The sequence below is a fragment of the Nannospalax galili genome, unplaced genomic scaffold (assembly GCF_000622305.1).
Source record: "Nannospalax galili isolate Female #2095 unplaced genomic scaffold, S.galili_v1.0 scaffold63, whole genome shotgun sequence".
In the NCBI taxonomy this organism is placed as follows: Eukaryota; Metazoa; Chordata; class Mammalia; order Rodentia; family Spalacidae; genus Nannospalax; species Nannospalax galili.
The window spans coordinates 9,471,659-9,483,284 of record NW_008355272.1 but is presented as its reverse complement, the minus strand read 5'-3'; positions in this window follow the sequence as shown (position 1 = coordinate 9,483,284).

Sequence of the window (11,626 nt, the reverse complement as noted above, 5' to 3'; positions counted from 1 at the left end):
TCCCCCCCTCCCTTTCCCTCTCTCTCTCCCTCTTTGTGTGTGTGTGTGTGTGTGTGTGTGTGTGTGTGTGTGTGTGTGTATGTGTGTTCCAAAATGTATTCTGCTTAGTTAGAACTCTCGCAACCTACTTCATGCTTAATTATGTGAATTTAAGAAAGTTCACCCTCACAGACTGCTCGTAAGATGTTAAAATAAAACCACATGATTTAAACAGATATAATAATTACTAAGATTTGAAGAAATACAAGTACAAATGAAGGATAAAAACAGGGCAGAACAATTCAACATTTTCTTTTCTGGAACTCAGGAAACCTAAGTTGGAACAGGGCTTTGTATGTTATGTAGTGGGGCCCACCTCCATTTGCAGCTGACTTCATTGAAGTAGCTTGTGCCCTTAGCCTGACAGCTATGGAGAATGCACAGCTGTGACACAGCGACTGGCTGTATCATTAACCACATTAATCAAAAGGATACACAGGCCAAATGGCCACACCTAACATTCACAGGGACACTGTTTATGGAGAGGAACTAAAGCTCATCTCAACCAAGGTAATATCTAACACCAATGAGTACTTACCACATGGCATGTGAGCAAATGTCCTTGCTCTGCTTCTAGAAGTCATTGGTCTTCATGCCATATACTCAATAGACCTTGAACTTTGTAGTCTTCTTCTGTAGATTTCCATATGTTCAGATGAGAGTAGCTCACTAGGAGAACTGTAACAAGTCTACTGCCTTGGTAATAAAATTGACTTTGTTTTATTTATTAATAACAAGAAAAAACAAATGGATTGTTCTATATTCTTTACTGAAAGCTATGGAAGCTATGGAAAAATACTTTCTCACCAGTTTATGTAATTTAGTCCTAATAATGACACCTGCTGATTCTCAAAGTATCTGCTTTACCTGGGACCCCACTAAAAATGTGTGACATTAGGCCACCCACATTTTGGATCTGTTGAGGATCCAGGGGATGTGTCTGTGCTACAATAGGCCTACAGATGATTTTGTTTGACATTCAATCCGGGAACCATGGCAGTAGCACAATGCAAACTTGGAGAGGGTTGTAGTGATTAAATACTCACTAAAATGCACTGCCAGCTTTCAACATACCACACTAGTTTTAACAGGACATTTGCTTAGCTACACTTAGCCTTCAACAATGAGATGTGATGTTCTCCTCCTCTTTACTAAGGAGTCATGTGGGAATTAAGGGTTAGAGGTGAAGAATGAGTTTGAAAAGTAGCTTTTATGCAATGACTAGTGAGTGTCCAACATGGCCTTGAGCCTTTTTTATTTCAGTAATTCTAATCCCCTTCTAAACCATAGGTAACAACTATCCTTATTCCTTTTCATTTAATTTAGTGTGTGTGTGTGTGTGTGTGTGTGTGTGTGTGTGTATGAGTCCATGTGACATATGCATGTGTATGTGTTCATTTGTATATACGTATGTGGTAGCATTCACACAAGAATGTGCATATGTATAGAATCCAGAGGCTGACGTCATTGTCACTATCCACTGGTCTCTCACTGAACAAGAGCCTGCTATTTCAGCTAGATTGGCTGGCCCAGCAAGCTCTGGATATTTGCCCACCTCAGTGTCTCAGTGTCTCAGTGCTGGAGTTACAGGTGTACACCATCACACCCAGCTTTTACATGGGTGCAAGGACTTTATCCACTGAGCCATCTCTCCAGGCCTGAACCATTGCAGCTTACCCAAATGAAAAGAACTTGAACCATTGCAGCTTACCCAAATGAAAGCCATTGTGTTTCTTCTCTGTTGTTAAGCTAAAATGCTTAAAACAGTTACACAGAATGAAATAAAGCAAAGTGCAATACCGAAAGTTTAGATTTGGTGGTAAAGAGCATTGGATTTTGGGGAAAGGAATTTAGACAGTGTATGGAATGATGCCTCTTTTAAAGGTGGAGCTGCTTTTCCAACTTGTGGCCCAAATTATAGCACACCACCATTGTTCAATCTGGGCCCCATCCCTCGGGAAGCTTAGAATTTTTTTAAAAAGTTCATGTAAAATCAATACAGCCTGAGAGGGTGAGTTTGGGCCTCCCTCAGGGTAACAGCTCACGGAGCTTAGCAGACCTCCAGAGAGTACTGGGTTCTGGCCTCCCTCTGGCCTTCAACTACCAGAGGACCTGAAAAACCAGGGGACAGCCTGACAGCCCCCCTAGATCCTTCTCCCACGTGGTGGTAAGTGTCCCCAAACTGTGCCATACCATCCTCCTACCTAGAATTTTGTGAGGCCCCTCCCAAACCCCCAGGGCAGATCTGGCTTTGGTAGGCTAAGGCTAGAATCTCAGCAGTTCACCAGAGAGTTCTGGCCTCCCTCTGGCCTCCCTCTGGGTAGGGTTGACAATGCACAGGACTGCCTGAGAGAGCCTGGATCCTGCCTCAATGTGGTGAAGGAACCTGAGTGTACCTGACTAGAACCTGAATTGAGTTTCTGTGGGTACCCCTGAATAGCTGATCGGAAGACATCCGTTCCCTCCAAAATAAACCTGAGAGAACCTGAAACCTGTACCAACCAGCTTTACATAACCAATAAAGAAAAGATCTAGGCACGCCAGATAATACAAACAAAAGCATACTTCAACTTAATTCTCATATCAGAATCATAAACAGCAAAAGAAATTCACATGCCAAAAGTACAATGAAAGAAGAATAAAGTGGAAAGCCAAAACACTGTGTCCCCAGCAAAGCCCACCAATCCTGTAGTAGAGTTCTACAAGGAGAACCCCTGAGAGATAATCCCGGACACCGAATTTAAAAGAACAATCATAAACATGATCAAGGGATTCAATGAATTTAAAGAACCCATGAACAAATAAATCAAAGAGCTAAAAGAAGATAGGGATAAACTTCTGAATGAATTCACAAAAGAGATAGATACATTGAAGAAAATTCAGGCAGAAATGAGGAATGAAGTGCAAAACTCAATAAGCCAACTTGAAACAACAGGGGAAAGCCTCACCTCTAGGATGAATGAAATGGAATACAGAATATCAACACTGGAGGATAAAGTTGAAGAACTGGACCACTCAAGCAGAGTATGGAAAATTAAAAAACAAAGTAATGGAAAACAGAATATCAACAGTGGAGGATAAAGTGGAAGAACTGGACCATTCAAGCAGATTATGGAAATTTTTTTTAAAAACCACAGGAATGGAATATGCAAGAGATATGGGGCACCATGAAAAGACCGAATCTATGGATCATAGGAATAGAAGGAGAAGAATTTCAGGTTAATGGTATTGACCAGATCTTAAACAGGATTGTAGAAGAGAATTTCCTGAAATTAAGGAAGGACATCCCCACACAAATACAGGAAGCACATAGAACACCAAATAGACAGGATCAGAATAGAAATTCCCCATGACATATTGTAGTAAAAATACTAAATGTACAGAACAAAGAGAGAATACTGAAAGCAGCAAAAGAAAAACAACAAGTCACATACAAAGGGAAACCCATCAGAATTACACTTGACTTATCAATGCAAACTATGAAAACCAGAAGAGCCTGGACCAAGGTATTTCCAGTTCTACATGACAATAGATGCCAGCCCAGAATACTATACCCAGCAAAATTGTCTATTATAGTTGAGGGGGAAAGAAAAATCTTCCATGACATGAATAGCCTGAAAGAATACATGTCCACAAAACCAGCCCTTCATAGGATAATTGAAGCAATACAGAGGGCAGAGAGAAACAACTATGCCCTAAGGGAAACAAGAAAATAAACAAAGATATAATCTAGGAAACACAAAATTACACAGAAAACACAAACAGCAATCAAAATGATGGCAACCAATACACACCTTTCAATAATAACCTTAAATATCAATGGACTGAACTCCCTAGTCAAAGACACAGGCTAAGTGAATAGATTAAGAAATGAAATCCACATCATACACACAAAAATAAATAAATTAAATAAATAAATAAATAAATAAATAAATAAATAAATAAATAGAAAAAACTAATCAGAAGAAATAAAGAGGGTCACTTCATTCTAATTAAAGGAACAATTGACCAAGAAGATATTGCAAGCATGAACATATGTGTACCAAACCCTGGTGCATCCAATTTCATAAAAGCAGTACTATAGGACTTATTAATCCCAACTCACTAATAGTAAAGGACTTCGATACCCCCACTGTCTCCATTAGACAGATCAACTGGACAAAGAATAAACAGAGAGATGTCTGAATTAAATGATACCATACATCAAATGGACCTAACAGACATCATTCAATTATTCCAAAAAAACACCAAAGAATACACTTTCTACTCAGCACCTCATGAAATTTTTTCAAAAATTGACCACATACAGGGCTACAAAACAAACCTAAAAAAATACAAAAATACTGAAATAATTCCATGCATTCTATCAGACCACAAACCAATAAAGCTCAAAATCAACACTGGGCATAGCTGTAGTCACTACACGAACTCATGGCAATTGAGGAGAACACTCCTAAACAACGAGAGAGTCAAAGAAGAAATTAAGAAAGGAATAGAAAATTCCTGGAATTCAATGAAAAGGACAATACAATACAACATAACACAACCTCTGGGACACATTAAAAGCAGTTCTAAGAGGGAAGTTTATAGCTCTAAGTGCCTACATTAAAAAATTGGAAAAAGCCCAAATAAATAACCTTACACTGCAACTCAAGGCACTGGAAAGGCAAGAACAAATGAAACATAAACCCAGCAGAAGAGAAGAAATAACAAAAATCAGAGCAGAAATGAACGAAATAGAAACAAAGAAAACAAAAAATCAATGAGTCTCAGTGCTGGTTCTTTGAAAAGCTGAACAAAATAGACAGACCCTTAGCCCAGTTAACCAAAAGAAAGAAAGAGCAAATCCAAATCAACACAATCAGAGATGAAAGGGGAAACATCACAACAGACACCCAAAAGATCCAGACCATTATAAGGGAATATTTTAAAAACCTATATGCTACCAAATTTGAAAGTTGAAAAGAAATGGATATCCATTTCTGAAATCCAAAGTTAAACCAAGAAGAGATCAACAGTTTTAAACAAACCCATACCATATAAGGAAATTGAAACAGCAATACAAAGCCTCCCAACTGAAAAAATCCCAGGCCCAGATGGATTTACAGCAGAATTCTACCAGACATTTAAAGAAGACCTCCAACCAACACTACTTAAGTTATTCAAAATGATAGAAACAGAGGGAGAACACCCAAATTCTTTCTATGAAGCCAACATCACTCTAACATGCAAACTGTGTAAAGGCACAACCAAAAAAGAAAACTATAGACCCTGATCCTTAATGAACATAGACACAAAAATTCTCAACAAAATACTTGCAAACTGCATACTGACACACATTAAGAAGATCATTCAGCATGATCAAGTAGGCTTTATCTCAGAGATGCAGGGATGGTTCAATATACCCACAACAATAAACATCATTAAGCATGTAAATGGGCTCAAAGACAAAAACCACATTCTCATCTCAATAGATGCAGAAAAGGCTTTTGATAAAATTCAGCATGCATTTATGTTCAAAGTCCCAGAGGGAATTGGACTGGAGGGAACATACCTCAAACTAATGAAAGCTATATCCAACAAACCTATGTACAACAAACTTACAGCCAACATCATTCTAAATGGAGAAATACTGGAAGCATTCCCATTAAAATCAAGAACCAGACAAGGATGTCCTCTATCTCCTCTCCCTGTACAGTGCTTGAAACTCTTGCTAGAACAATAAGACAAGAGAAGGAAATTTAAGGAGCAGTAATTGGAAAAGAACAGGTCAAACTATCACTATTTGTAGATGGTATGCTATTAAACATAAGAGGTCTCAAAAATTCCACCAGAAAACTACCCCTAGAAATTAACACGTTCAGTAAAGTGGCAGGTTACAAAACCAATCTACAAAAATAAGTAGCCTTTCTATATAACAAAAACAAGCAATTAGAGAAAGAATACAGGGAAACACTCCCATTCACAATTGATGCAAAAAATTAAAGTATATTGGAATAAATCTGACCAAAGACACCAAATATCTCTACAATGAAAATTTTAAATCATCAAAGAAAAAGATTGAGGATGACACCAGGATATGGAAGAACCTCCCATGTTCATCAATTGGAAGAATTAATATTGTTAAAATGGCCATGCTACAAAAAGAAATATATAGATTCAATGCAATCCCAATCAAAATCACTGTGACATACTTCACAGAATTAGAAAAATGCATCCTTAAATACATATGAAGGCACAAAAGACCCCGGATAGCCAAAGCAATCCTGAGCACAAAGAGCAATGCTGGGGGGATTACTATACCAGATCTCAAAGTGTACTATAGAGCCATAGTCATAAAAACAGCATGGTACTGGCACAAAAACAGACACATAGATCAATGGAACATCATTGAAGATCCACACCTAAGTACATGCAATTTCAGCCACCTGATATTTGATAAAGCTGCCAAGAACACACAATGGGGGACAGGCAGCATCTTTAAGAATTGGTGCTGGCAAAACTGGATCTCCACCTGTAGAAGAATGAAACTATATCCTTATATTTTGCCTTGCACAAAAGTCAAGTCCAAATGAATCAAAGACCTCAATGTGAAACTGGAAACCCTGAAACTATTAGAAGAGAATATTGGCAGTAACTTACAGGATATAGGTTTAGGGAAGGATTTTCTAAATCAGACAGAAGTTTCTCAGGAATTAAGGTCAGCAATCAACAAGTGGGACCTCATTAAACTAAAAAAACTTTGGTACAGTAAAAGATACAATCAAAAAAGTGAAGAGAAAACCCACAGAATGGGAAAAAAATCTTCACCAGTGACACATGTGACAGAGGCTTAACTTCTAGAATATATATAGAACTTTTGTGACCCCTGAGGAACAGATCCTTAAATAGCCTTGTGAGTAAAAATAAATTGGTTTATCTGGGCCAACTGTATGGCCTTAAACACCCAAAAGGAAAGTATTACCAAAGATTAAAGGGGCCAAGTTGGCCAGGGTGGCCAGAGGGACTCCCAAATAGTAACCCAGCATAGAACTTGGAAAATGAACAGCAGACCCTAATCTTATCTAAAGGAATATTGGCAACTGATTGCTGCTAGAAGAAGAACAGCTGACCTTCCTAAAACAAAGACCTCGAGATAGGCTGACTAGATTCATGGCATGGACAAGTAGTGGGGAATGGCTGGGGTGCCAACAACACAGCAGACAGTAGCAGGGATGACAGAGTATAAGGACTCTAGTTGGAGAGGGGAGGCTATGGGAGGGTGCCATCTGGGAAGTGGGTGTATAGATGAATAAGATGGTTTGGGACATTCTGTGTGATACACACACACACACACACACACACACAAACACATACACACAAATCAACAAATTAAAGAAAAATGAATTAGCTCTGCTTCCCTGGGCCTGCATAACCCACAGGCCTCCCTCAGGGGTAAGTCAATCTCGCCCTATGCGCCTTGACTTCCCCAGCCTCATTCACCCTCCCATCTCGCCCCCCTCCCCGCATCCCTCCTCCTATCCTGGGTCCTGACCCATTCCTTCCTCTTGGCACCCCAGACACCTGGGGAACCACCACTGCTTCCTGATCCTTTGCATACAGACCAACCCAGTTCCTTCTGCGGTCCTCAGGAGCCCTCTGGGCCTGGCCCTACTCTCACCTCCCTCTGCTTCCCTGGTCTGCAAAACACGCCATCCTCTCTTCAGGGAGCCCTCTGGGGCCTGGTCCCACCTTCACCTCCCTCTGGTTCCCTGGGCTGCACAACCCACCAGCCTCTTTCCTGGAGACCTGGGCTGACCTTTCCCCTTCCTGATCCTTTGCATCCAAACCAACCCAGTTCCTCAGTATAGTCCCCAGGAGTCCTTGGGGCCTCTTACTGCCCCTAACTCCCTTTGCATCTCTGGGTAGCACAGTCCTCAGCTGCCATAGACCAGCATCTTTCCTGGGCCCTGCTCCCAGGCCAGTCCAACCACCAAATTCCTGAGGACAAAATCTTTCCTGGAGGGATACAGACCTTAGGAGAAAGCCTGAGAGCATCTGATCCTCATCTGACTTGGGCCTCTGTGGGAGCTCCTGAAGACAAAAGCAATCTGGCCACTCCAATATAAAATCAAAAGAGAGAACCAGAAGCTTAGAGGAACCAGATTTTCAGCCCAAAAAGTAAACCACAAAGACACATAAAGTTCACAAAACAAGCAGACCTAAACATGAAGGCTTGAGTCCCACACAAGAATCAGAAACTACAAAAGAAATTCACATGTCAAAATCACAGAGAAAATACAATAACATGGAAAACCAAAACAACATAGCCCCACCAAATACCAATAGACCTCTGGAGGAGTACAGTAAGAACCCACTAGATATAATGCAGGACAGGGAGCTCAAAAGAAGAGTTATAAACATGATAAAATAATTCAATGAATTTACAGAACAGACAAAGAAATCAAAGAACTGAAGGAAGATAGGGATAAATTGCTGAATGAATTCAGAAAAGAGTTAGAAATATTGAAGCCTACTCACGCTGAAATGAAGAAGGAAGTGAAACACTCAGTAAGCCAATTAGAAACGACAGGAGAAAGCCTCACCAATAGGATGAACAAAATGGAAAACAGGGTATCAAGACTGGAAGATAAGTGAACAAACTAGACCACAGCATACAGGAAGGAGAAGAATATCAGGTATGGACCAGATCTTCAACAGGATTGTAGAAGAAAAATTTCCAAAATTAAAAAAAGACATGCCCATACAAATTCAAGAAGCACATAGAACACCAAAAAGACAGGACCAGAAAAGAAATTCTCCATGGCACATCATAGTAAAAACACTAATTATACAAAACAAAGAGACAATTCTGAAAGATGCAAAAGAGAAAAAAGTCACACATAAAGGAAAGCCCATTAAGATTACAGCTGACTTCAGTGCAAACTATGAAAGCCAGAAGAGCCTGGACCAAACTATTCCCAGTTTTAAATGACCACAGATGCTAACCCAGATTACTATACCCAGCCAAAATGTCTGTTATAGTCGAAAGGGAAAGAAAAAACTTCCATGACATAAATAGGCTGAAGGAATTCATGTCCACCAAATCAGCCCTTCAGAGAGTTCTGGAATCAATACAAAGAGCTGAAGAAAGGAACGACTATACTCAAGGGGTTGCAGACATTCAATGAAGGTATAACTGTGGAAATGTACAACTATGTCAAGAATGTAAACTGAAATAAAAATGACAGGATTCAATACTCATCTTTCATTAATAACTTTAAATATTAACAGACTGAACACCACCGTCAAAATAAATATGAATGGAATGAACTCTCCCATCAAAAGACACAGACTAGTTGAATGGATTAAGAAACAAAACCCATCCTTTTGTTCTCTGCAAGAAACTCATCTCACTTACAAGGATGGGCACTAACTTAAGGTGAAAGGATGGAAAAAATATAGCAAGTGAATGGTACTAAGAAAAAATAGACTCTAAACCAAAACTAATAGAAGAGATACAGAGGGCCACTTCATTCTGATCAAAGGAACAATAAATCAAGAAGATATTATAATCATGAACTATATTCACCAAACTCTAATGCACCCAACTTCATAAAAACAATACTACAGGACTTTAAGATCCACATTAATCCCAATTCATTAATAGTAGGCGATCTCAATACCCCACTGTCTCCATTAGATAGGTCAACAGGGCAGAGAGTTAACAGATAGACTTCTGAATTAACAATACCATATATCAAATGGACCTAAGAGACATCTACCAAGTATTCCACCCAAGCACCAAAGGACATACTCTCTACTCAGCACCCGATGGAACCTTCTCCATATACTGGAGCACAAAGAAAACCTCAACAAATACAAAAAGATTGAAACAATTCCATGCATTCTATCAGACCACAATGCAATAAAGCTTACAATCAATACTGGAAGATGCCCTAATCACCACATGAACACATGGAGATTAAACAGGACATCCTAAATGATGAATGGGTCAAAAGAGAAATTAAGAAAGAAATAAAAGTATTCCTGGAACTAAATGAAAAGGACAATACAACACAACAAAACATCTGGGACACTCTGGAATCTGTCCTTAGAGGGAAGTTTATAGCTCTAAGTGCCTACATCAAAAAATAGGAAAGAACACAAATAAGTGATTTAACATTGAAACTCAACACACTTGGAAAGCAACAGCAAATGAAACCCAAACCCAGCAGACAAGAAGAAATAACAAAAATCAGGGCAGCAATTAAAGAAATAGAAACAAAGAAAACAATACAAAGAAAGAATGAATCAAAGAGCTGGTTCTTTGAAAAGATAAACAAGATTGACAGACTGCTAGCCCAGTTAACCAAAAGAAAGAAAGAGCACCTCCAAATCAACAAAATCAGAGATGAAAGGGGAAACATCACAACAGACACCAGAAAGATACAGAACAATATAAGGGAATACTTTCAAAACCTATATGCTACTGAATTTGAAAACCTAAAAGAAATGTACAGATAGCTAAAGGCATGGGAACCACCAAAAATAAACCAAGAAGAGATTAAGAGTCTAAGCAGACCCATAATCAAAAAGAAATTGAAATAGTAATACCAAACTTCCTGACTGAAAAAAGCCCAGGACCAGATGGATTTACAGCAGAATTCTATCAGACATTTAAAGAAGATCTACATTGAATACTACTTAATATTGTCAATAAGAGAGAAATGGAGGGAGAACAATTATGAAGCCAGCATCACTCTAATTCCAAAGCCAGGTAAATATACAACCAATAAAGAAAACTATAGACCCATATAGTTAATGAACATAGATGCAAAAATTCTCAAGAAGATACTTGCAAACTGCATACAGACATGCATCAAAAAAATCATCCACCATGATCAAGTTGGCTTTATTCCAGAGATGCAGGGATGGTTCAATATATGTAAGTCAATAAGTGTCATAAATCTTATAAATAGGCTCAAAGACAAGAACCACATGGTCATCTAAATAGATATGTAGTAGCCTTTGACAAATTTCAACATGCATTTATGTTCAAAGTCCTAGAGGGAATTGCATGGAGGGAACATGCGTCAACATAAAGCCATATATAACAAACCCACAGCCAAGATCATTCTAAATGGAGAAAAACTGGAAGCATTCCCATTGAAATCAGGAACCAGACAAGGCTGACTGACCACTATCTCTACTTCTCTTTAACATAGTGCTTGAAAAACTTGCAAGAGCAATAAGACAAGAACAGGAAATTAAAGAAGTAATAATTGGAAAAGAAGAGATCAAATTATCCTTTTTTTTCAGTTGATATATTATTTCTAAGAGATGACAAAAATTACACCAGAAAACTCCTAGAAATTATTAACACATTCAGTAAAGTGGCAGGTTACAAAATTAACCTACAAAAATCTGTAGCCTTTCTATGTACCAATAACAAGCAATCAGAAAAAGAGTACATGGAAAGACTCCCCCTCACAATAGCTGCAATAAATAAATAAAATATCTCGGAATAAACCTGACATTAAAAACATCTACAATGAAAATTTTAAATCTTTAAGAAACAGATTGAGGAAGATACTAGGAGATGGAA